Here is a 26280-nt window from a genome sequence, read left to right as displayed (position 1 = left end):
ATGGTGCTGCTGAGGCTACCGTGACCTTCATTCCAAAACTGTGTGTTTTAATCAATGATTTGGTAACAGGCAAATTTTTTTTGTGTAGTTTTATCTAAATGGGATAACCTTTTTAATGTTTTACTATTTAAATTTTTATGAAATTCACTGAGGAGGAATGGTCCTCCCCTTCCTCCTCTGAGGAGCCTCCGCTGGCCTGAACTCTGTCCTGTCTGGTGGTTAGGGTCAGGGGTCAGGGTTAGACTGTGTTGTAACTGTGTATCTCTGTGTGTTCTCTCTAGTGGTGATGGATATGGACGGGAGGATCTATGTGAGGTCAGGGGTCAGGGTTAGACTGTGTTGTAACTGTGTATCTCTGTGTGTTCTCTCTAGTGGTGATGGATATGGACGGGAGGATCTATGTGAGGTCAGGGGTCAGGGGTTAGACTGTGTTGTAACTGTGTATCTCTGTGTGTTCTCTCTAGTGGTGATGGATATGGACGGGAGGATCTATGTGAGGTCAGGGGTTAGACTGTGTTGTAACTGTGTATCTCTGTGTGTTCTCTAGTGGTGATCGATATGGACGGGAGGATCTATGTGAGGTCAGGGGTCAGGGTTAGACTGTGTATCTGTGTGTTCTCTAGTGGTGATCGATATGGACGGGAGGATCTATGTGAGGTCAGGGTTAGACTGTGTTGTAACTGTGTATCTCTGTGTGTTCTCTAGTGGTGATGGATATGGACGGGAGGATCTATGTGAGAGCATGGCAGGGAGGGGTCCTGTCTGGAGGATTTGAGAAGAACCCTAAACCCATCTTCACCGAGGGACGTAACCAGCTGGAGATTCAGACCATGCAGGAGGACTGGGACCACTTCGGTAAGAGACGGGGGTGATTTTTCTATAATGGCACCCTATTCTGTTTATGTTGCCACGGCTACTGTAAAACATGGAGTCCGTTTAGTTTTCCATTTACTTTGTGCTGTGAGTGCATACATTTTAAAATGGGTTGGCCCCAGTGGGAATTGAACCCATGATGTTGGCGCACACTCTCACCAACTGAGACAGTATGGGTTGTCCCCAGTGGGAATCGAACCCATGATGTTGGCGCCACACTCTCACCAACTGAGACAGTATGGGTTGGCCCCAGTGGGAATCGAACCCATGATGTTGGCGCCACACTCTCACCAACTGAGACAGTATGGGTTGGCCCCAGTGGGAATCGAACCCATGATGTTGGCGCACACTCTTACCAACTGAGACAGTATGGGTTGGCCCCAGTGGGAATCGAACCCATGATGTTGGCGCCACACTCTCACCAACTGAGACAGTATGGGTTGGCCCCAGTGGGAATCGAACCCATGATGTTGGCGCCACACTCTCACCAACTGAGACAGTATGGGTTGTCCCCAGTGGGAATCAAACCCATGATGTTGGCGCACACTCTTACCAACTGAGACAGTATGGGTTGTCCCCGGTGGGAATCAAACCCATGATGTTGGCGCACACTCTTACCAACTGAGACAGTATGGGTTGTCCCCGGTGGGAATCGAACCCATGATGTTGGCGCCACACTATTACCAACTGAGACAGTATGGGTTGTCCCCAGTGGGAATTGAACCCATGATGTTGGCGCACACTATTACCAACTGAGACAGTATGGGTTGTCCCCGGTGGGAATCGAACCCATGATGTTGGCGCCACACTCTTACCAACTGAGACAGTATGGGTTGTCCCCAGTGGGAATCGAACCCATGATGTTGGTGTCCCACTATTACCAACTGAGACAGTATGGGTTGTCCCCAGTGGGAATTGAACCCATGATGTTGGCGCACACTCTCACCAACTGAGACAGTATGGGTTGTCCCCAGTGGGAATTGAACCCATGATGTTGGCGCACACTCTCACCAACTGAGATAGTATGGGTTGTCCCCAGTGGGATTTGAACCCATGATGTTGGCGCCACACTCTTACCAACTGAGACAGTATGGGTTGTCCCCAGTGGGAATCAAACCCATGATGTTGGCGCACACTCTTACCAACTGAGACAGTATGGGTTGTCCCCAGTGGGAATCGAACCCATGATGTTGGCACACACTCTTACCAACTGAGACAGTATGGGTTGGCCCCAGTGGGAATCGAACCCATGATGTTGGCACACACTCTTACCAACTGAGACAGTATGGGTTGTCCCCAGTGGGAATCGAACCCATGATGTTGGTGTCCCACTATTACCAACTGAGACAGTATGGGTTGGCCCCAGTGGGAATTGAACCCATGATGTTGGCGCACACTCTTACCAACTGAGACAGTATGGGTTGTCCCCGGTGGGAATCGAACCCATGATGTTGGCGCCACACTATTACCAACTGAGACAGTATGGGTTGTCCCCAGTGGGAATTGAACCCATGATGTTGGCGCACACTATTACCAACTGAGACAGTATGGGTTGTCCCCGGTGGGAATCGAACCCATGATGTTGGCGCCACACTCTCACCAACTGAGACAGTATGGGTTGTCCCCAGTGGGAATCAAACCCATGATGTTGGCGCACACTCTTACCAACTGAGACAGTATGGGTTGGCCCCAGTGGGAATCGAACCCATGATGTTGGCGCCACACTCTCACCAACTGAGACAGTATGGGTTGTCCCCAGTGGGAATCAAACCCATGATGTTGGCGCACACTCTTACCAACTGAGACAGTATGGGTTGTCCCCGGTGGGAATCAAACCCATGATGTTGGCGCACACTCTTACCAACTGAGACAGTATGGGTTGTCCCCGGTGGGAATCGAACCCATGATGTTGGCGCCACACTATTACCAACTGAGACAGTATGGGTTGTCCCCAGTGGGAATTGAACCCATGATGTTGGCGCACACTATTACCAACTGAGACAGTATGGGTTGTCCCCGGTGGGAATCGAACCCATGATGTTGGTGTCCCACTATTACCAACTGAGACAGTATGGGTTGTCCCCAGTGGGAATCAAACCCATGATGTTGGCGCACACTCTTACCAACTGAGACAGTATGGGTTGTCCCCAGTGGGAATCGAACCCATGATGTTGGCACACACTCTTACCAACTGAGACAGTATGGGTTGGCCCCAGTGGGAATCGAACCCATGATGTTGGCACACACTCTTACCAACTAAGACCGTATGGGTTGTCCCCGGTGGGAATCGAACCCATGATGTTGGCGCCACACTCTTACCAACTGAGACAGTATGGGTTGTCCCCAGTGGGAATCGAACCCATGATGTTGGTGTCCCACTATTACCAACTGAGACAGTATGGGTTGGCCCCAGTGGGAATTGAACCCATGATGTTGGCGCACACTCTTACCAACTGAGACAGTATGGGTTGGCCCCAGTGGGAATTGAACCCATGATGTTGGCGCACACTCTCACCAACTGAGACAGTATGGGTTGTCCCCAGTGGGATTTGAACCCATGATGTTGGCGCCACACTCTTACCAACTGAGACAGTATGGGTTGTCCCCAGTGGGAATCAAACCCATGATGTTGATGCCACACTCTCACCAACTGAGACAGTATGGGTTGGCCCCGGTGGGAATCGAACCCATGATGTTGGCGCACACTCTTACCAACCTAGACAGTATGGGTTGTCCCCGGTGGGAATCGAACCCATGATGTTGGCACCACACTCTTACCAACTGAGACCGTATGGGTTGTCCCCAGTGGGAATCGAACCCATACTGGTTATATACTGTGTTTATGTGAGGTGGTTATATACCATAGTAACTGACCGGTCCATAGTGTCTCTACCTAACCCCCTCTCTTACCCCCTCTCTCCCCCCCCCCCCAGAGCCCATGCTGTCAGCCCTGTTGAGGAGGATGCCAGAACTAGACGTGTGTGAGATTCAGCAGCTGGTCAACTGTCCTGAGTCGTTCACCCCAGACATGCGCTGTCTGATGGGGGAGACACCGGGGGTGCACGGCTACTTCGTCCTGGCTGGAATGAACGCCTCTGGCCTGGCCTTCGCTGGCGGAGCAGGAAAGTAAGGAGAGGACATTTCCAGGACGTCTACTTTAGGGTTGAACGACAGGACATTTCCAGTACATCTACTTTAGGGTTGAGAAAGACAGGACATTTCCAGTACATCTACTTTAGGGTTGAGAGTGAGAACGACAGGACATTTCCAGTACATCTACTTTAGGGTTGAACGACAGGACATTTCCAGTACATCTACTTTAGGGTTGAACGACAGGACATTTCCAGTACATCTACTTTAGGGTTGAACGACAGGACATTTCCAGTACATCTACTTTAGGGTTGAGAAAGACAGGACATTTCCAGTACATCTACTTTAGGGTTGAGAGTGAGAACGACAGGAGTATGGTAGACGGAGTATCGAACCTGATATTACTCTGTTTCATGTTCTCCCCATGGAGAATGGAGTATGGTAGAAGGAGTATCGAACCTGATATTACTCTGTTTCATGTTCTCCCCATGGAGAATGGAGTATGGTAGAAGGAGTATCGTAGAATCGTACTATGGTAGATGTGGTATTATAGTCGGGGCCTAAAATGAACACCCCCCCCCACACCTGCCAAATGCGGGTAGATTTTGGCGTGTAAGACGTCTTTCAGGTGTCCACGGTGTCGGGGGGTCAGGTCTCCCCGGTGTCGGGTGGTCAGGTCTCCGCGGTGTCGGGTGGTCAGGTCTCCGCGGTGTCGGGTGGTCAGGTCTCCACGGTGTCGGGTGGTCAGGTCTCCACGGTGTCGGGGGGTCAGGTCTCCCCGGTGTCGGGTGGTCAGGTCTCCCCGGTGTCGGGTGGTCAGGTCTCCGCGGTGTCGGGGGGTCAGGTCTCCCCGGTGTCGGGTGGTCAGGTCTCCGCGGTGTCGGGTGGTCAGGTCTCCGCGGTGTCGGGTGGTCAGGTCTCACGGTGTCGGGTGGTCAGGTCTCCACGGTGTCGGGGTCAGGTCTCCCCGGTGTCGGGTGGTCAGGTCTCCGCGGTGTCGGGGGGTCAGGTCTCCCCGGTGTCGGGTGGTCAGGTCTCCGCGGTGTCGGGTGGTCAGGTCTCCGCGGTGTCGGGTGGTCAGGTCTCCACGGTGTCGGGTGGTCAGGTCTCCACGGTGAGCTGCCGGGTGGTCAGGTCTCCACGGTGAGCTGGCGGGTGCTCAGGTCAGGTCTGGTCAGTTTTCAAAGTATCTGACGTTTTGTTTAGTAGTTGGCGGATGAATCGCACTATGTTTGAATCCTATGTAGCCTATTCCACTTCCTGCTGCGACACTGGGCTGTGTGAAAGATTGTTTTAGAAGCGCTGCACACAGGCATAAAAATGGGTCTAATTTACCTGAAACAAAGTAAAGTGGGAATCTGTCCTTGTGTTTCTATTTACATTGTTCACAAGACAGAAAATCAACCAATGATTGAGGTTCAACCACCAGGGAAGAGGGAACAACTCTGGTTCATGTAGTATCATAACCACCCTAATCTGGGTCATGTAGTATCATAACCACCCTAATCTGGGTCATGTAGTATCATAACCACCCTAATCTGGGTCACGTAGTATCGTAACCACCCTAATCTGGGTCATGTAGTATCATAACCACCCTAATCTGGGTCATGTAGTATCATAACCACCCTAATCTGGGTCATGTAGTATCATAACCACCCTAATCTGGGTCATGTAGTATCATAACCACCCTAATCTGGGTCATGTAGTATCATAACCACCCTCATCTGGGTCACGTAGTATCGCGACCACCCTAATCTGGGTCACGTCGTATCGCGACCACCCTAATCTGGGTCACGTCGTATCATAACCACCCTAATCTGGGTCACGTCGTATCGCGACCACCCTAATCTGGGTCACGTCGTATCGCGACCACCCTAATCTGGGTCACGTAGTATCGCGACCACCCTAATCTGGGTCACGTAGTATCATAACCACCCTAATCTGGGTCACGTAGTATCATAACCACCCTAATCTGGGTCACATAGTATCATAACCACCCTAATCTGGGTCATGTAGTATCGTGACCACACTAATCTGGGTCATGTAGTATCGCGACCACCCTAATCTGGGTCACGTCGTATCGCGACCACCCTAATCTGGGTCACGTCGTATCGCGACCACCCTAATCTGGGTCACGTCGTATCATGACCACCCTAATCTGGGTCACGTAGTATCGCGACCACCCTAATCTGGGTCACGTAGTATCGCGACCACCCTAATCTGGGTCACGTCGTATCGCGACCACCCTAATCTGGGTCACGTCGTATCGTGACAACCCTAATCTGGGTCACGTAGTATCGTGACAACCCTAATGTGGTTCATGTAGTATCGTGACCACACTAATCTGGGTCACGTCATATCGTGACCACCCTAATCTGGTTCATGTAGGAGTGGAGTAATGTTTGATGATTGATTTACATACTTATCACTCCACTGTCCTGTCTGTCAGGGTTAGAGGTTACCACTGTCCTGTCTGTCAGGGTTAGAGGTTACCACTGTCCTGTCTGTCAGGGTTAGAGGTTACCACTGTCCTGTCTGTCAGGGTTAGAGGTTACCACTGTCCTGTCTGTCAGGGTTAGAGGTTACCGCTGTCCTGTCTGTCAGGGTTAGAGGTTAGAGGTTACCACTGTCCCGTCTGTCAGGGTTAGAGGTTACCACTGTCCCGTCTGTCAGGGTTAGAGGTTACCACTGTCCCGTCTGTCAGGGTTAGAGGTTACCACTGTCCCGTCTGTCAGGGTTAGAGGTTACCACTGTCCCGTCTGTCAGGGTTAGAGGTTACCATTTAAGTCATTTACATTTTACATTTAAGTCATTTAGCAGACGCTCTTATCCAGAGCGACTTACAAATTGGTGCTTTCACCTTATGACATCCAGTGGAACAGCCACTTTACAATAGTGCATCTAGGTCTTTTAAGGGGGGAGAAGGATTACTTTATCCTATCTAGGTATTCCTTAAAGAGGTGGGGTTTCAGGTGTCTCCGGAAGGTGATTGACTCCGCTGTCCTGGCGTCGTGAGGGAGTTTGTTCCACCATTGGGGGGCCAGAGCAGCGAACAGTTTTGACTGGGCTGAGGCGGGAACTGTACTTCCTCAGTGGTAGGGAGGCGAGCAGGCCAGAGGTGGATGAACGCAGTGCCCTTGTTTGGAGTGTAGGGCCTGATCAGAGCCTGGAGGTAGTGAGGTGCCGTTCCCCTCACAGCTCCGTAGGCAAGCACCATGGTCTTGTAGCGGATGCGGCTTCAACTGGAAGCCAGTGGAGAGAGCGGAGGAGCGGGGTGACGTGAGAGAACTTGGGAAGGTTGAACACCAGACGGGCTGCGGCGTTCTGGATGAGTTGTAGGGGTTTAATGGCACAGGCAGGGAGCCCAGCCAACAGCGAGTTGCAGTAATCCAGACGGGAGATGACAAGTGCCTGGATTAGGACCTGCGCCGCTTCCTGTGTGAGGCAGGGTCGTACTCTGCGGATGTTGTAGAGCATGAACCTACAGGAACGGGCCACCGCCTTGATGTTATTTGAGAACGACAGGGTGTTGTCCAGGATCACGCCAAGGTTCTTAGCGCTCTGGGGCGAGGACACAATGGAGTTGTCAACCGTGATGGCGAGATCATGGAGCGGGCAGTCCTTCCCGGGAGGAAGAGCAGCTCCGTCTTGCCGAGTTCAGCTTGAGGTGATGATCCGTCATCCACACTGATATGTCTGCCAGACATGCAGAGATGCGATTAAGCCACCTGGTCGTCAGAAGGGGAAAGGAAGATTAATTGTGTGTCGTCTGCATAGCAATGATAGGAGAGACCATGTGAGGTTATGACAGAGCCAAGTGACTTGGTGTATAGCGAGAATAGGAGAGGGCCTAGAACAGAGCCCTGGGGGACACCAGTGGTGAGAGCACGTGGTGAGGAGACGGATTCTCGCCACGCCACCTGGTAGGAGCGACCTGTCAGGTAGGACGCAATCCAAGCGTGGGCCGCGCCGGAGATGCCCAACTCGGAGAGGGTGGAGAGGAGGATCTGATGGTTCACAGTATCGAAGGCAGCCGATAGGTCTAGAAGGATGAGAGCAGAGGGAGAGAGTTAGCTTTAGCAGTGCGGAGCGCCTCCGTGATACAGAAGAGCAGTCTCAGTTGAATGACTAGTCTTGAAACCTGACTGATTTGGATCAAGAAGGTCATTCTGAGAGATAGCGGGAGAGCTGGCCAAGGACGGCACGTTCAAGAGTTTTGGAGAGAAAAGAAAGAAGGGATACTGGTCTGTAGTTGTTGACATCGGAGGGATCGAGTGTAGGTTTTTTTTCAGAAGGGGTGCAACTCTCGCTCTCTTGAAAGACGGGAGGGACGTAGCCAGCGGTCAGGGATGAGTTGATGAGCGAGGTGAGGTAGGGGAGAAGGTCACCGGAGATGGTCTGGAGAAGAGAGGAGGAGGGGATAGGGTCAGCGGGCAGGTTGTTGGGCGGCCCGGCCGTCACAAGACGCGAGATGTCATCTGGAGAGAGAGGGGAGAAAGAGGTCAGAGCACAGGGTAGGGCAGTGTGAGCAGAACCAGCGGTGTCGTTTGACTTAGCAAAGCGAGGATCGGATGTCGTCGACCTTCTTTTCAAAATGGTTGACGAAGTCATCTGCAGAGAGGGAGGAGGGGGGAGGGGGAGGAGGATTCAAGAGGGAGGAGAAGGTGGCAAAGAGCTTCCTAGGGTTAGAGGCAGATGCTTGGAATTTAGAGTGGTAGAAAGTGGCTTTAGCAGCAGAGACAGAGGAGGAAAATGTAGAGAGGAGGGAGTGAAAGGATGCCAGGTCTGCAGGGAGGCGAGTTTTCCTCCATTTCCGCTCGGCTGCCCGGAGCCCTGTTCTGTGAGCTCGCAATGAGTCGTCGAGCCACGGAGCGGGAGGGAGGACCGAGCCGGCCTGGAGGATAGGGGACATAGAGAGTCAAAGGATGCAGAAAGGGAGGAGAGGAGGGTTGAGGAGGCAGAATCAGGAGATAGGTTGGAGAAGGTTTGAGCAGAGGGAAGAGATGATAGGATGGAAGAGGAGAGAGTAGCGGGAGAGAGAGGCGAAGGTTGGGACGGCGCGATACCATCGAGTAGGGGCAGTGTGGGAAGTGTTGGATGAGAGCGAGAGGGAAAAGGATACAAGGTAGTGGTCGGAGACTTGGAGGAGTTGCAATGAGGTTAGTGGAGGAACAGCATCTAGTAAAGATGAGGTCGAGCGTATTGCCTGCCTTGTGAGTAGGGGGAAGGTGAGAGGGTGAGGTCAAAAGAGGAGAGGAGTGGAAAGAAGGAGGCAGAGAGGAATGAGTCAAAGGTAGACGTGGGGAGGTTAAAGTCGCCCAGAACTGTGAGAGGTGAGCCGTCCTCAGGAAAGGAGCTTATCAAGGCATCAAGCTCATTGATGAACTCTCCGAGGAACCTGGAGGGCGATAAATGATAAGGATGTTAAGCTTGAAAGGGCTGGTAACTGTGACAGCATGGAATTCAAAGGAGGCGATAGACAGATGGGTAAGGGGAGAAAAGAGAGAATGACCACTTGGGAGAGATGAGGATCCCGGTGCCACCACCCCGCTGACCAGAAGCTCTCGGGGTGTGCGAGAGCACGTGGGCGGACGAAGAGAGAGCAGTAGGAGTAGCGGTGTTGTCTGTGGTGATCCATGTTTCCGTCAGAGCCAAGAAGTTGAGGGACTGGAGGAGACATAGGCTGAGATGAACTCTGCCTTGTTGGCCGCAGATCGGCAGTTCAGAGGCTACCGGAGACCTGGAACTCCACGTGGGTCGTGCGCGCTGGGACCACCAGATTAGGGTGGCTGCGGCCATGCGGTGTGGAGCGTTTGTATGGTCTGTGCAGAGAGGAGAGAACAGGGATAGACAGACACATAGTTGACAGGCTAGAGAAGAGGCTACGCTAATGCAGAGGAGATTGGAATGACAAGTGGACTACACGTCTCGAATGTTCAGAAAGTTAAGCTTACGTAGCAAGAATCTAATTGACTAAAATGATTAAAATGATAGAGTACTGCTGGGGTAGGCTAGCTGCGTTGTTGACACTACCCTAATCAAGTCGTACCGTTGAGTGTGAAGTTTCTACAATGCTGCTTATCGGGAGCTAGCTGGCTAGCTAGCAGTGTTGGTTACGTTACGTTGCGTAGGAGAACGACAATAGCTGGCTAGCTAACCTAGAAAATCGCTCTAGACTACACAATTATCTTTGAAACTTTGTCCCGTCTGTCAGGGTTAGAGGTTACCACTGTCCCGTCTGTCAGGGTTAGAGGTTACCACTGTCCCGTCTGTCAGGGTTAGAGGTTACCACTGTCCCGTCTGTCAGGGTTAGAGGTTACCACTGTCCCGTCTGTCAGGGTTAGAGGTTACCACTGTCCCGTCTGTCAGGGTTAGAGGTTACCACTGTCCCGTCTGTCAGGGTTAGAGGTTACCACTGTCCCGTCTGTCAGGGTTAGAGGTTACCACTGTCCGTCTGTCAGGGTTAGAGGGTTACCACAGGGTTGTTACCACCGTCTGTCAGGGTTAGAGGTTACCACTGTCCCGTCTGTCAGGGTTAGAGGTTACCACTGTCCCGTCTGTCAGGGTTAGAGGTTACCCATCCCGTCTGTCAGGGTTAGAGGTTACCACTGTCCCGTCTGTCAGGTTAGAGGTTACCACTGTCCCCGTCTGTCAGGGTTAGAGGTTACCACTGTCCCGTCTGTCAGGGTTAGAGGTTACCACTGTCCCGTCTGTCAGGGTTAGAGGTTACCACTGTCCCGTCTGTCAGGGTTAGAGGTTACCACTGTCCCGTCTGTCAGGGTTAGAGGTTACCACTGTCCCGTCTGTCAGGGTTAGAGGTTACCACTGTCCCGTCTGTCAGGGTTAGAGGTTACCACTGTCCGTCTGTCAGGGTTAGAGGTTACCACTGTCCCGTCTGTCAGGGTTAGAGTTACCACTGTCCCGTCTGTCAGGGTTAGAGGTTACCACTGTCCCGTCTGTCAGGGTTAGAGGTTACCACTGTCCCGTCTGTCAGGGTTAGAGGTTACCACTGTCTGTCAGGGTTAGAGGTTACCACTGTCCCGTCTGTGGGGTTAGAGGTTACCACTGTCCCGTCTGTCAGGGTTAGAGGATTTACCACTGTCCCGTCTGTCAGGGTTAGAGGTTACCACTGTCCCGTCTGTCAGGGTTAGAGGTTACCACTGTCCCGTCTGTCAGGGTTAGAGGTTACCACTGTCCCGTCTGTCAGGGTTAGAGGTTAGAGGTTACCACTGTCCCGTCTGTCAGGGTTAGAGGTTACCACTGTCCTGTCTGTCAGGGTTAGAGGTTACCGCTGTCCTGTCTGTCAGGGTTAGAGGTTACCGCTGTCCCGTCTGTCAGGGTTAGAGGTTACCGCTGTCCCGTCTGTCAGGGTTAGAGGTTACCCACCCGTCTGTCAGGGGTTAGAGGTTACCCTGTCCCGTCTGTCAGGGTTAGAGGTTACCGCTGTCCCGTCTGTCAGGGTTAGTTACCACTGTCCTGTCTGTCAGGTTAGAGGTTACCACTGTCCCGTCTGTCAGGGTTAGAGGTTACCACTGTCCCGTCTGTCAGAGGTTAGAGGTTACCACTGTCCTGTCTGTCAGGGTTAGAGGTTACCACTGTCCTGTCTGTCAGGGTTAGAGGTTACCACTGTCCCGTCTGTTAGAGGTTAGAGTTACCACTGTCCTGTCTGTCAGGGTTAGAGGTTACCACTGTCCTGTCTGTCAGGGTTAGAGGTTACCACTGTCCTGTCTGTCAGGGTTAGAGTTACCACTGTCCTGTCTGTCAGGGTTAGAGGTTACCACTGTCCTGTCTGTCAGGGTTAGAGGTTACCACTGTCCTCTGTCTAGAGGTTACCACTGTTGTCTGGGTTAGAGGTTAGAGGTTACCACTGTCCCGTCTGTCAGGGTTAGAGGTTACCACTGTCCTGTCTGTCAGGGTTAGAGGTTACCACTGTCCCGTCTGTCAGGGTTAGAGGAGGTTACCACTGTCCTGTCTGTCAGGGTTAGAGGTTACCCACTGTCCCGTCTGTCAGGGTTAGAGGTTACCACTGTCCCGTCTGTCAGGGTTAGAGGTTACCACTGTCCCGTCTGTCAGGGGTTAGAGAGTTACCACTGTCCCGTCTGTCAGGGTTAGAGAGGGTTACCACTGTCCCGTCTGTCAGGGTTAGAGTTACCACTGTCCCGTCTGTCAGGGTTAGGTTAGAGGTTACCACTGTCCGTCTGTCAGGGTTAGAGGTTACCACTGTCCTGTCTGTCAGGGTTAGAGGTTACCACTGTCCCGTCTGTCAGGGTTAGAAGGTTACCACTGTCCCGTCTGTCAGGGTTAGAGGTTACCACTGTCCCGTCTGTCAGGGTTAGAGGTTACCACTGTCCCGTCTGTCAGGGTTAGAGGTTACCACTGTCCCGTCTGTCAGGGTTAGGGTTAGGTTACCACCACTGTCCCGTCTGTCAGGGTTAGAGGTTACCACTGTCCCGTCTGTCAGGGTTAGAGGTTACCACTGTCCCGTCTGTCAGGGTTAGAGGTTACCACTGTCCCGTCTGTCAGGGTTAGAGGTTACCACTGTCCCGTCTGTCAGGGTTAGAGTTAGGTTACCACTGTCCTGTCTGTCAGGGTTAGAGGTTACCACTGTCCTGTCTGTCAGGGTTAGAGGTTACCACTGTCCTGTCTGTCAGGGTTAGAGGTTACCACTGTCCCGTCTGTCAGGGTTAGAGGTTACCGCTGTCCTGTCTGTCAGGGTTAGAGGTTACCGCTGTCCTGTCTGTCAGGGTTAGAGGTTACCACTGTCCTGTCTGTCAGGGTTAGAGGTTACCACTGTCCTGTCTGTCAGGGTTAGAGTTACCACTGTCCTGTCTGTCAGGGTTTACCACTGTCCTGTCTGTCAGGGTTAGAGGTTACCACTGTCCTGTCTGTCAGGGTTAGAGCTACCACTGTCCTGTTCAGGGTTAGAGGTTACCACTGTCCTGTCTGTCAGGGTTAGAGGTTACCACTGTCCTGTCTGTCAGGGTTAGAGTTACCACTGTCCTGTCTGTCAGGGTTAGAGGTTACCACTGTCCTGTCTGTCAGGGTTAGAGGTTACCACTGTCCTGTCTGTCAGGGTTAGAGGTTACCACTGTCCTGTCTGTCAGGGTTAGAGGTTACCACTGTCCTGTCTGTCAGGGTTAGAGGTTACCACTGTCCTGTCTGGGTTAGAGGTTACCACTGTCCTGTCTGGGTTAGAGGTTACCACTGTCCTGTCTGGGTTAGAGGTTACCACTGTCCTGTCTGGGTTGTTACCACTGTCCTGTCTGGGTTAGAGGTTACCACTAGAGGTTACCCTGTCCTGTCAGGGTTAGAGGTTACCACTGTCCTGTCTGGGTTGTTACCACTGTCCTGTCTGGGTTAGAGGTTACCACTGTCTGTCTGTCAGGGTTAGAGGTTACCACTGTCCTGTCTGTCAGGGTTAGAGGTTACCACTGTCCTGTCTGTCAGGGTTAGAGGTTACCACTGTCCGTGTCTGGGTTAGAGGTTACCACTGTCCCTGTCTGTCAGGGTTAGAGGTTACCACTGTCCTGTCTGTCAGGGTTAGAGGTTACCACTGTCCTGTCTCAGGGTTAGAGGTTGCCACTGTCCTGTCTGTCAGGGTTAGTCTGGGTTACCACTGTCCTGTCTGTCAGGGTTAGAGGTTACCACTGTCCTGTCTCAGGGTTAGAGGTTACCACTGTCTGTCAGGGTTAGAGGTTACCACTGTCCTGTCTGGGTTAGAGGTTACCACTGTCCTGTCTGTCAGGGTTAGGGTTAGAGGTTACCCCACTGTCCCGTCTGTCAGGGTTAGGAGTTACCACTGTCCCGTCTGTCAGGGTTAGAGGTTACCACTGTCCCGTCTGTCAGGGTTAGAGGTTACCACTGTCCCGTCTGTCAGGGTTAGAGGTTACCACTGTCCTGTCTGTCAGGGTTAGAGGTTACCACTGTCCTGTCTGTCAGGGTTAGAGGTTACCACTGTCCTGTCTGTCAGGGTTAGAGGTTACCACTGTCTGTCTGTCTGTCAGGGTTAGAGGTTACCACTGTCCTGTCTGTCAGGGTTAGAGGTTACCACTGTCCTGTCTGTCAGGGTTAGAGGTTACCACTGTCCTGTCTGTCAGGGTTAGAGGTTACCACTGTCCTGTCTGTCAGGGTTAGAGGTTACCACTGTCCCGTCTGTCAGGGTTAGAGGTTACCACTGTCCCGTCTGGCAGGGTTAGAGGTTACCACTGTCCCGTCTGTCAGGGTTAGAGGTTAGAGGTTACCACTGTCCCGTCTGTCAGGGTTAGAGGTTACCACTGTCCCGTCTGTCAGGGTTAGAGGTTACCACTGTCCTGTCTGTCAGGGTTAGAGGTTACCACTGTCCTGTCTGTCAGGGTTAGAGTCGTCTGTTACCACTGTCCTGTCTGTCAGGGTTAGAGGTTACCACTGTCCTGTCTGTCAGGGTTAGAGGTTACCACTGTCCCGTCTGTCAGGGTTAGAGGTTACCACTGTCCCGTCTGTCAGGGTTAGAGGTTACCACTGTCCCGTCTGTCAGGGTTAGAGGTTACCACTGTCCCGTCTGTCAGGGTTAGAGGTTACCACTGTCCCGTCTGTCAGGGTTAGAGGTTACCACTGTCCCGTCTGTCAGGGTTAGAGGTTACCACTGTCCCGTCTGTCAGGGTTAGAGGTTACCACTGTCCCGTCTGTCAGGGTTAGAGGTTACCGCTGTCCCGTCTGTCAGGGTTAGAGGTTACCACTGTCCCGTCTGTCAGGGTTAGAGGTTACCGCTGTCCCGTCTGTCAGGGTTAGAGGTTACCGCTGTCCCGTCTGTCAGGGTTAGAGGTTACCGCTGTCCCGTCTGTCAGGGTTAGAGGTTACCGCTGTCCCGTCTGTCAGGGTTAGAGGTTACCGCTGTCCCGTCTGTCAGGGTTAGGTTACTGCTGTCCGTCTGTCTTAGAGGTTAGGTTACCGCTGTCCCGTCTGTCAGGGTTAGAGGTTACCGCTGTCCGTCTGTCAGGGTTAGAGGTTACCGCTGTCCCGTCTGTCAGGGTTAGAGGTTACCGCTGTCCCGTCTGTCAGGGTTAGAGGTTACCACTGTCCCGTCTGTCAGGGTTAGAGGTTACCACTGTCCCGTCTGTCAGGGTTAGAGGTTACCACTGTCCCGTCTGTCAGGGTTAGAGGTTACCACTGTCCCGTCTGTCAGGGTTAGAGGTTACCACTGTCCCGTCTGTCAGGGTTAGAGGTTACTGCTGTCCCGTCTGTCAGGGTTAGGGGAGGTTACCACTGTCCCGTCTGTCAGGGTTAGGTTAGAGGTTACCACTGTCCCGTCTGTCAGGGTTAGAGGTTACCACTGTCCCGTCTGTCAGGGTTAGAGGTTACCACTGTCCGTCTGTCTGTCAGGGTCTAGAGGTTACCACTGTCCCGTCTGTCAGGGTTAGAGGTTACCACTGGTTAGAGTTAGAGTTACCACTGTCCTGTCTGTCAGGGTTAGAGGTTACCACTGTCCCGTCTGTCAGCAGAGGTTACCACTGTCCCGTCTGTCAGGGTTAGAGGTTACCACTGTCCCGTCTGTCAGGGTTAGAGGTTAGAGGTTACCACTGTCCTGTCAGGGTTAGAGTTACCACTGTCCCGTCTGTCAGGGTTAGAGAGTTACCACTGTCCCGTCTGTCAGGGTTAGAGGTTACCACTGTCCCGTCTGTCAGGGTTAGAGGTTACCACTGTCCTGTCTGTCAGGGTTAGAGGTTACCACTGTCCCGTCTGTCAGGGTTAGAGGATTTACCACTGTCCCGTCTGTCAGGGTTAGAGGTTACCACTGTCCCGTCTGTCAGGGTTAGGGTTAGAGGTTACCACTGTCCTGTCCTGTCAGGGTTAGAGGTTACCACTGTCCCGTCTGTCAGGGTTAGAGGTTACCACTGTCCCGTCTGTCAGGGTTAGAGGTTACCACTGTCCCGTCTGTCAGGGTTAGAGGTTACCACTGTCCCGTCTCTGTCAGGGTTAGAGGTTACCACTGTCCGTCTGTCAGGGTTAGAGTTACCACTGTCCCGTCTGTCAGGGTTAGAGGTTACCACTGTCCCGTCTGTCAGGGTTAGAGGTTACCACTGTCCTGTCTGTCAGGGTTAGAGGTTACCACTGTCCTTGTCTGTCAGGGTTAGGGTTAGAGGTTACCACTGTCCTGTCTGTCAGGGTTAGAGGTTACCACTGTCCTGTCTGTCAGGGTTAGATGGTTACCACTGTCCTGTCTGTCAGGGTTAGAGGTTACCACTGTCCTGTCTGTCAGGGTTAGAGGTTACCACTGTCCTGTCTGTCAGGGTTAGAGGTTACCACTGTCCTGTCTGTCAGGGTTAGAGGTTGTCTGTGTCAGGGTTAGGTTACCACTGTCCTGTCTGTCAGGGTTAGAGGTTACCACTGTCCTGTCTGTCAGGGTTAGAGTTACCACTGTCCTGTCTGTCAGGGTTAGAGGTTACCACTGTCCTGTCTGTCAGGGTTAGAGGTTACCACTGTCCTGTCTGTCAGGGTTAGAGGTTACCAGAGAGGTCCTGTCTGTCAGGGTTAGAGGTTACCACTGTCCTGTCTGTCAGGGTTAGAGGTTACCACTGTCCTGTCTGTCAGGGTTAGAGTTACCACTGTCCTGTCTGGGTTAGAGGTTACCACTGTCCTGTCTGGGTTAGAGGTTACCACTGTCCTGTCTGGGTTAGAGGTTACCACTGTCCTGTCTGGGTTAGAGGTTACCACTGTCCTGTCTGGGTTAGAGGTTACCACTGTCCTGTCTGGGTTAGAGGTTACCACTGTCCTGTCTGGGTTAGAGGTTACCACTGTCCTGTCTGGGTTAGAGGTTACCACTGTCCTGTCTGTCAGGGTTAGAGGTTAGAGGTTACCACTGTCCCGTCTGTCAGGGTTAGAGGTTACCACTGTCCCGTCTGTCAGGGTTAGAGGTTACCACTGTCCCGTCTGTCAGGGTTAGAGGTTACCACTGTCCCGTCTGTCAGGGTTAGAGGTTACCACTGTCCTGTCTGGGTTAGAGGTTAGAGGTTACCACTGTCCTGTCTGTCAGGGTTAGAGGTTACCACTGTCCTGTCTGTCAGGGTTAGAGGTTACCACTGTCCTGTCTGTCAGGGTTAGAGGTTACCACTGTCCTGTCTGTCAGGGTTAGAGGTTACCACTGTCCCGTCTGTCAGGGTTAGAGGTTACCACTGTCCCGTCTGTCAGGGTTAGAGGTTACCACTGTCCCGTCTGTCAGGGTTAGAGGTTACCACTGTCCCGTCTGTCAGGGTTAGAGGTTACCACTGTCCCGTCTGTCAGGGTTAGAGGTTACCACTGTCCCGTCTGTCAGGGTTAGAGGTTACCACTGTCCCGTCTGTCAGGGTTAGAGGTTACCACTGTCCCGTCTGTCAGGGTTAGAGGTTACCACTGTCCCGTCTGTCAGGGTTAGAGGTTACCACTGTCCCGTCTGTCAGGGTTAGAGGTTACCACTGTCCGTCTGTCAGGGTTAGAGGTTACCACTGTCCCGTCTGTCAGGGTTAGAGGTTACCACTGTCCCGTCTGTCAGGGTTAGAGGTTACCACTGTCCCGTCTGTCAGGGTTAGAGGTTACCACTGTCCCGTCTGTCAGGGTTAGAGGTTACCACTGTCCCGTCTGTCAGGGTTAGAGGTTACCACTGTCCCGTCTGTCAGGGTTAGAGGTTACCACTGTCCCGTCTGTCAGGGTTAGAGGTTACCACTGTCCCGTCTGTCAGGGTTAGAGGTTACCACTGTCCCGTCTGTCAGGGTTAGAGGTTACCACTGTCCCGTCTGTCAGGGTTAGAGGTTACCACTGTCCCGTCTGTCAGGGTTAGAGGTTACCACTGTGTCTGTCAGGGTTAGAGGTTACCACTGTCCTGTCTGTCAGGTTAGAGGTTACCACTGGTCTTCAGGGTTAGTGGTTACCCACTGTCCTGTCTGTCAGGGTTAGAGGTTACCACTGTCCTGTCTGTCAGGGTTAGAGGTTACCACTGTCCTGTCTGTCAGGGTTAGAGGTTACCACTGTCCTGTCTGTCAGGGTTAGAGGTTACCACTGTCCTGTCTGTCAGGGTTAGAGGTTACCACTGTCCTGTCTGTCAGGGTTAGGGTTACCACTGTCCTGTCTGTCAGGGTTAGAGGTTACCACTGTCCTGTCTGTCAGGGTTAGAGGTTACCACTGTCCTGTCTGTCAGGGTTAGAGGTTACCACTGTCCTGTCTGTCAGGGTTAGAGGTTACCACTGTCCTGTCTGGGTTAGAGGTTACCACTGTCCTGTCTGGGTTAGAGGTTACCACTGTCGTCTGTCTGGGTTAGAGGTTACCACTGTCCTGTCTGGGTTGTTACCACTGTCCTGTCTGGGTTAGAGTTACCACTGTCCCGTCTGTCAGGGTTAGAGGTTACCACTGTCCTGTCTGTCAGGGTTAGAGGTTACCACTGTCCTGTCTGTCAGGGTTAGGGTTAGAGGTTACCACTGTCCCGTCTGTCAGGGTTAGAGGTTACCACTGTCCCGTCTGTCAGGTTAGAGGTTACCACTGTCCCGTCTGTCAGGGTTAGAGGTTACCACTGTCCCGTCTGTCAGGGTTAGAGGTTACCACTGTCCTGTCTGTCAGGGTTAGAGGTTACCACTGTCCCGTCTGTCAGGGTTAGAGGTTACCACTGTCCTGTCTGTCAGGGTTAGAGGTTACCACTGTCCTGTCTGTCAGGGTTAGAGGTTACCACTGTCCTGTCTGTCAGGGTTAGAGGTTACCACACAGGGTTGTTACCACTGTCCTGTCAGGGTTAGAGGTTACCACCACTGTACCACTGTCCGTCTGTCAGGGTTAGAGGTTACCACTGTCCCGTCTGTCAGGGTTAGAGGTTACCACTGTCCTGTCTGTCAGGGTTAGAGGTTACCACTGTCCCGTCTGTCAGGGTTAGAGGTTACCACTGTCCCGTCTGTCAGGGTTAGAGGTTACCACTGTCCCGTCTGTCAGGGTTAGAGGTTACCACTGTCCTGTCTGTCAGGGTTAGAGGTTACCACTGTCCCGTCTGTCAGGGTTAGAGGTTACCACTGTCCCGTCTGTCAGGGTTAGAGGTTACCACTGTCCCGTCTGTCAGGGTTAGAGGTTACCACTGTCCCGTCTGTCAGGGTTAGAGGTTACCACTGTCCCGTCTGTCAGGGTTAGAGGTTACCACTGTCCCGTCTGTCAGGGTTAGAGTTACCACTGTCCCGTCTGTCAGGGTTAGAGGTTACCACTGTCCCGTCTGTCAGGGTTAGAGGTTACCACTGTCCCGTCTGTCAGGGTTAGAGGTTACCACTGTCCCGTCTGTCAGGGTTAGAGGTTACCACTGTCCTGTCTGTCAGGGTTAGAGGTTACCACTGTCCCGTCTGTCAGGGTTAGAGGTTTACCACTGTCCCGTCTGTCAGGGTTAGAGGTTACCACTGTCCTGTCTCAGGGTTAGAGGTTACCACTGTCCTGTCTTGTACCACTCTGTCAGGGTTAGAGGTTACCACTGTCCGTCTGTCAGGGGGTTAGGGTTACCACTGTCCCGTCTGTCAGGGTTAGAGGTTACCACTGTCCCGTCTGTCAGGGTCTAGAGGTTACCACTGTCCGTCTGTCAGGGTTAGAGGTTACCACTGTCCCGTCTGTCAGGGTTAGAGGTTACCACTGTCCCGTCTGTCAGGGTTAGAGGTTACCACTGTCCCGTCTGTCAGGGTTAGAGGTTACCACTGTCCCGTCTGTCAGGGTTAGAGGTTACCACTGTCCCGTCTGTCAGGGTTAGAGGTTACCACTGTCCTGTCTGTCAGGGTTAGAGGTTACCACTGTCCCGTCTGTCAGGGTTAGAGGTTACCACTGTCCCGTCTGTCAGGGTTAGAGGTTACCACTGTCCCGTCTGTCAGGGTTAGAGGTTACCACTGTCCCGTCTGTCAGGGTTAGAGGTTACCACTGTCCCGTCTGTCAGGGTTAGAGGTTACCACTGTCCCGTCTGTCAGGGTTAGAGGTTACCACTGTCCGTCTGTCAGGGTTAGAGGTTACCACTGTCCCGTCTGTCAGGGTTAGAGGTTACCACTGTCCCGTCTGTCAGGGTTAGAGGTTACCACTGTCCCGTCTGTCAGGGTTAGAGGTTACCACTGTCCGTCTGTCAGGAGTTAGAGGTTACCACTGTCCCGTCTGTCAGGGTTAGAGGTTACCACTGTCCGTCTGTCAGGGTTAGAGGTTACCACTGTCCCGTCTGTCAGGGTTAGAGGTTACCACTGTCCCGTCTGTCAGGGTCTGTAGGGAGGTTACCACTGTCCCGTCTGTCAGGGTTAGAGGTTACCACTGTCCCGTCTGTCAGGGTTAGAGGTTACCACTGTCCTGTCTGTCAGGGTTAGAGGTTACCGCTGTCCGTCTGTCAGGGTTAGAGGTTACCACTGTCCCGTCTGTCAGGGTTAGTTAGCTGTTCTGTCAGGGTTAGAGGTTACCACTGTCCCGTCTGTCAGGGTTAGAGGTTACCACTGTCCCGTCTGTCAGGGTTAGAGGTTACCGCTGTCCCGTCTGTCAGGGTTAGAGGTTAGAGGTTACCACTGTCCGTCTGTCAGGGTTAGAGGTTACCACTGTCCCGTCTGTCAGGGTTAGAGGTTACCACTGTCCCGTCTGTCAGGGTTAGACTGTTACCACTGTCCCGTCTGTCAGGGTTAGAGGTTACCACTGTCCCGTCTGTCAGGGTTAGAGGTTACCACTGTCCCGTCTGTCAGGGTTAGAGGTTACCACTGTCCCGTCTGTCAGGGTTAGAGGTTACCACTGTCCCGTCTGTCAGGGTTAGAGGTTACCACTGTCCCGTCTGTCAGGGTTAGAGGTTACCACTGTCCCGTCTGTCAGGGTTAGAGGTTACCACTGTCCGTCTGTCAGGGTTAGAGGTTACCACTGTCCCAGGGTTAGAGGTTACCACTGTCCCGTCTGTCAGGGTTAGAGGTTACCACTGTCCCGTCTGTCAGGGTTAGAGGTTACCACTGTCCCGTCTGTCAGGGTTAGAGGTTACCACTGTCCCGTCTGTCAGGTTAGAGGTTACCACTGTCCCGTCTGTCAGAGTTAGAGGTTACCACTGTCCTGTCTGTCAGGGTTAGAGGTTACCGCTGTCTGTCTGTCTGTCAGGGTTAGTTAGGTTACCACTGTCCCGTCTGTCAGGGTTAGGGTTACTGTCCCGTCTGTCAGGTTAGAGGTTACCACTGTCCCGTCTGTCAGGGTTAGAGGTTACCACTGTCCCGTCTGTCAGGGTTAGAGGTTACCACTGTCCCGTCTGTCAGGGTTAGAGGTTACCACTGTCCCGTCTGTCAGGGTTAGAGGTTACCACTGTCCCGTCTGTCAGGGTTAGAGGTTACCACTGTCCCGTCTGTCAGGGTTAGAGGTTACCACTGTCCCGTCTGTCAGGGTTAGAGGTTACCACTGTCCCGTCTGTCAGGAGGTTAGAGGTTACCACTGTCCCGTCTGTCAGGGTTAGAGGTTACCACTGTCCCGTCTGTCAGGGTTAGAGGTTACCACTGTCCGTCTGTCAGGGTTAGAGGTTACCACTGTCCCGTCTGGTTAGAGGTTACCACTGTCCCGTCTGTCAGGGTTAGAGGTTACCACTGTCCCGTCTGTCAGGGTTAGAGGTTACCACTGTCCTGTCTGTCAGGGTTAGAGGTTACCACTGTCCTGTCTGTCAGGGTTAGAGGTTACCACTGTCCCGTCTGTCAGGGTTAGAGGTTACCACTGTCCCGTCTGTCAGGGTTAGAGGTTACCACTGTCCCGTCTGGCAGGGTTAGAGGTTACCACTGTCCCGTCTGTCAGGGTTAGAGGTTACCACTGTCCCGTCTGTCAGGGTTAGAGGTTACCACTGTCCGTCTGTCAGGGTTAGAGGTTACCACTGTCCCGTCTGTCAGGGTTAGAGGTTACCACTGTCCCGTCTGTCAGGGTTAGAGGTTACCACTGTCCCGTCTGTCAGGGTTACCACTCAGAGGTTACCACTGTCCCGTCTGTCAGGGTTAGAGGTTACCACTGTCCCGTCTGGCAGGGTTAGAGGTTACCACTGTCCCGTCTGTCAGGGTTAGAGGTTAGAGGTTACCACTGTCCCGTCTGTCAGGGTTAGAGGTTACCACTGTCCCGTCTGTCAGGGTTAGAGGTTACCACTGTCCCGTCTGTCAGGGTTAGAGGTTACCACTGTCCCGTCTGTCAGGGTTAGAGGTTACCACTGTCCCGTCTGTCAGGGTTAGAGGTTACCACTGTCCCGTCTGTCAGGGTTAGAGGTTACCACTGTCCCGTCTGTCAGGGTTAGAGGTTACCACTGTCCCGTCTGTCAGGGTTAGAGGTTACCACAGGGTTAGAGGTTCCACTGTCCCGTCTGTCAGGGTTAGAGGTTACCACTGTCCTGTCTGTCAGGGTTAGAGGTTACCACTGTCCTGTCTGTCAGGGTTAGAGGTTACCACTGTCCTGTCTGTCAGGGTTAGAGGTTACCACTGTCCCGTCTGTCAGGGTTAGAGGTTACCACTGTCCCGTCTGTCAGGGTTAGAGGTTACCACTGTCCCGTCTGTCAGGGTTAGAGGTTACCACTGTCCCGTCTGTCAGGGTTAGAGGTTACCACTGTCCCGTCTGTCAGGGTTAGAGGTTACCACTGTCCCGTCTGTCAGGGTTAGAGGTTACCACTGTCCCGTCTGTCAGGGTTAGAGGTTACCACTGTCCTGTCTGTCAGGGTTAGAGGTTAGAGGTTACCACTGTCCCGTCTGTCAGGGTTAGAGGTTACCACTGTCCCGTCTGTCAGGGTTAGAGGTTACCACTGTCCCGTCTGTCAGGTTAGAGGTTACCACTGTCCCGTCTGTCAGGGTTAGAGGTTACCACTGTCCCGTCTGTCAGGTTAGAGGTTACCACTGTCCCGTCTGTCAGGGTTAGAGGTTACCACTGTCCCGTCTGTCAGGTTAGAGGTTACCACTGTCCTGTCTGTCAGGTTAGAGGTTACCACTGTCCCACTGTCCCGTCTGTCAGGGTTAGAGGTTACCACTGTCCTGTCTGTCAGGTTAGAGGTTACCACTGTCCCGTCTGTCAGGGTTAGAGGTTACCACTGTCCTGTCTGTCAGGGTTAGAGGTTACCACTGTCCTGTCTGTCAGGGTTAGAGGTTACCACTGTCCCGTCTGTCAGGGTTAGAGGTTACCACTGTCCTGTCTGTCAGGGTTAGGTTACCACTGTCCTGTCTGTCAGGGTTAGAGGTTACCACTGTCCCGTCTGTCAGGGTTAGAGGTTACCACTGTCCCGTCTGTCAGGGGTTAGAGGTTACCACTGTCCCGTCTGTCAGGGTTCTGAGGTTAGGTTACCACTGTCCCGTCTGTCAGGGTTAGAGGTTACCACTGTCCTGTCTGTCAGTTACCACTGGTCAGGGTTAGAGGTTAGAGGGTTACCACTGTCCTGTCTGTCAGGGTTAGAGGTTACCACTGTCCCGTCTGTCAGGGTTAGAGGTTACCACTGTCCTGTCTGTCAGGGTTAGAGGTTACCACTGTCCTGTCTGTCAGGGTTAGAGGTTACCACTGTCCCTGTCTGTCAGGGTTAGAGGTTACCACTGTCCGTCTGTCAGGGTTAGAGTTACCACTGTGTCTGTCAGGGTTAGGGTTCAGAGGTTACCACTGTCCTGTCTGTCAGGGTTAGAGGTTACCACTGTCCTGTCTGTCAGGGTTAGGAGGTTACCACTGTCCTGTCTGTCAGGGTTCAAGGTTAGAGGTTACCACTGTCCGTCTGTCAGGGTTAGAGGTTACCACTGTCCCGTCTGTCAGGTTAGAGGTTACCACTGTCCTGTCTGTCAGGGTTAGAGGTTACCACTGTCCCGTCTGTCAGGGTTAGAGGTTACCACTGTCCCGTCTGTCAGGGTTAGAGGTTACCACTGTCCCGTCTGTCAGGGTTAGAGGTTACCACTGTCCCGTCTGTCAGGTTAGAGGTTACCACTGTCCCGTCTGTCAGGGTTAGAGGTTACCACTGTCCTGTCTGTCAGGGGTTAGAGGTTACCACTGTCCCGTCTGTCAGGGTTAGAGGTTACCACTGTCCCGTCTGTCAGGGTTAGAGGTTACCACTGTCCGTCTGTCAGGGTTAGAGGTTACCACTGTCCTGTCTGTCAGGGTTAGAGGTTACCACTGTCCCGTCTGTCAGGGTTAGAGGTTACCACTGTCCCGTCTGTCAGGGTTAGAGGTTACCACTGTCCCGTCTGTCAGGGTTAGAGGTTACCACTGTCCCGTCCGTACCACTGTCGTCTGGGTTAGAGGTTACCACTGTCCCTGTCAGGGTTAGGAGGTCACTGGGTTAGAGGTTACCACTGTCCCGTCTGTCAGGGTTAGAGGTTAGAGGTTACCACTGTCCTGTCTGTCAGGGTTAGAGGTTACCACTGTCCCGTCTGTCAGGGTAAGAGGTTAGAGGTTACCACTGTCCTGTCTGTCAGGGTTAGAGGTTACCACTGTCCCTGTCTGTCAGGGTTCAGAGGTTACCACTGTCCTGTCTGTCAGGTTAGAGGTTACCACTGTCCCGTCTGTCAGGGTTAGAGGTTACCACTGTCCTGTCTGTCAGGGTTAGAGGTTACCACTGTCCCGTCTGTCAGGGTTAGAGGTTACCACTGTCCCGTCTGTCAGGGTTAGAGGTTACCACTGGTCTGTCAGGGTTAGAGGTTACCACTGTCCTGTCTGTCAGGGTTAGAGGTTACCACTGTCCCTGTCTGTCAGGGTTAGAGGTTACCACTGTCCTGTCTGTCAGGGTTAGAGGTTACCACTGTCCTGTCTGTCAGGGTTAGAGGTTACCACTGTCCTGTCTGTCAGGGTTAGAGGTTACCACTGTCCTGTCTGTCAGGGTTAGAGGTTACCACTGTCCTGTCTGTCAGGGTTAGAGGTTACCACTGTCCCGTCTGTCAGGTTAGAGGTTACCACTGTCCCGTCTGTCAGGGTTAGAGGTTACCACTGTCCCGTCTGTCAGGTTAGAGGTTACCACTGTCCCGTCTGTCAGGGTTAGAGGTTACCACTGTCCCGTCTGTCAGGGTTAGAGGTTACCACTGTCCGTCTGTCTGTCACTGTCCTGTCTGGGTTAGGGTTAGAGGTTACCACTGTCCCGTCTGTCAGGGTTAGAGGTTACCACTGTCCTGTCTGTCAGGGTTAGAGGTTACCACTGTCCTGTCTGTCAGGGTTAGAGGTTACCACTGTCCTGTCTGTCAGGGTTAGAGGTTACCACTGTCCCGTCTGTCAGGGTTAGGAGGTTACCACTGTCCCCGTCTGTCAGGTTAGAGGTTACCACTGTCCCGTCTGTCAGGGTTAGAGGTTACCACTGTCCTGTCTGTCAGGGTTAGAGGTTACCACTGTCCTGTCTGTCAGGGTTAGAGGTTACCACTGTCCCGTCTGTTACCACTGGGTCTTAGGGTTAGAGGTTACCACTGTCCTGTCTGTCAGGGTTAGAGGTTACCACTGTCCCGTCTGTCAGGGTTAGAGGTTACCACTGTCCCGTCTGTCAGGGTTAGAGGTTACCACTGTCCCGTCTGTCAGGGTTAGAGGTTACCACTGTCCCGTCTGTCAGGTTAGAGGTTACCACTGTCCTGTCTGTCAGGGTTAGAGGTTACCACTGTCCCGTCTGTCAGGGTTAGAGGTTACCACTGTCCCGTCTGTCAGGGTTAGAGGTTACCACTGTCCTGTCTGTCAGGGTTAGAGGTTACCACTGTCCTGTCTGTCAGGGTTAGGGTTACCACTGTCCTGTCTGTCAGGGTTAGGTTACCACTGTCCCGTCTGTCAGGGTTAGAGGTTAGAGGTTACCACTGTCCCGTCTGTCAGGGTTAGAGTTACCACTGTCCTGTCTGTCAGGGTTAGAGGTTACCACTGTCCCGTCTGTCAGGGTTAGTTAGAGGTTACCACTGTCCCGTCTGTCAGGGTTAGAGGTTACCACTGTCCCGTCCTGTCAGGGTTAGAGGTTACCACTGTCCTGTCTGTCAGGGTTAGAGGTTACCACTGTCCCTGTCTGTCAGGGTTAGAGGTTACCACTGTCCCGTCTGTCAGGGTTAGAGGTTACCACTGTCCTGTCTGTCAGGGTTAGAGGTTACCACTGTCCTGTCTGTCAGGTTAGAGGTTACCACTGTCCCGTCTGTCAGGGTTAGAGGTTACCGCTGTCCTGTCTGTCAGGGTTAGAGGTTACCACTGTCCTGTCTGTCAGGGTTAGAGGTTACCACTGTCCTGTCTGTCAGGGTTAGAGGTTACCACTGTCCTGTCTGTCAGGGTTAGAGGTTACCACTGTCCCGTCTGTCAGGGTTAGAGGTTAGAGGTTACCACTGTCCTGTCTGTCAGGGTTAGAGGTTACCACTGTCCCGTCTGTCAGGTTAGAGGTTACCACTGTCTGTCTGTCGTCTGTCAGGGTTAGAGGTT

General features: G+C 52.9%; 1 pseudogene; it reads left to right on the top strand.

Moving 5' to 3' along the window:
- Positions 1 to 655: 655 nt before the first annotated feature.
- The window catches only part of LOC115122615 (pyruvate dehydrogenase phosphatase regulatory subunit, mitochondrial-like), a 46178-nt pseudogene continuing 20553 nt past the window's right edge, over positions 656 to 26280 (top strand).

The sequence above is a fragment of the Oncorhynchus nerka genome, unplaced genomic scaffold (assembly GCF_034236695.1).
Source record: "Oncorhynchus nerka isolate Pitt River unplaced genomic scaffold, Oner_Uvic_2.0 unplaced_scaffold_1381, whole genome shotgun sequence".
NCBI lineage: Eukaryota > Metazoa > Chordata > Actinopteri > Salmoniformes > Salmonidae > Oncorhynchus > Oncorhynchus nerka.
The sequence above is the reverse complement of the archived record's forward strand: the minus strand, read 5'-3'. Positions and strand labels throughout refer to the sequence as shown.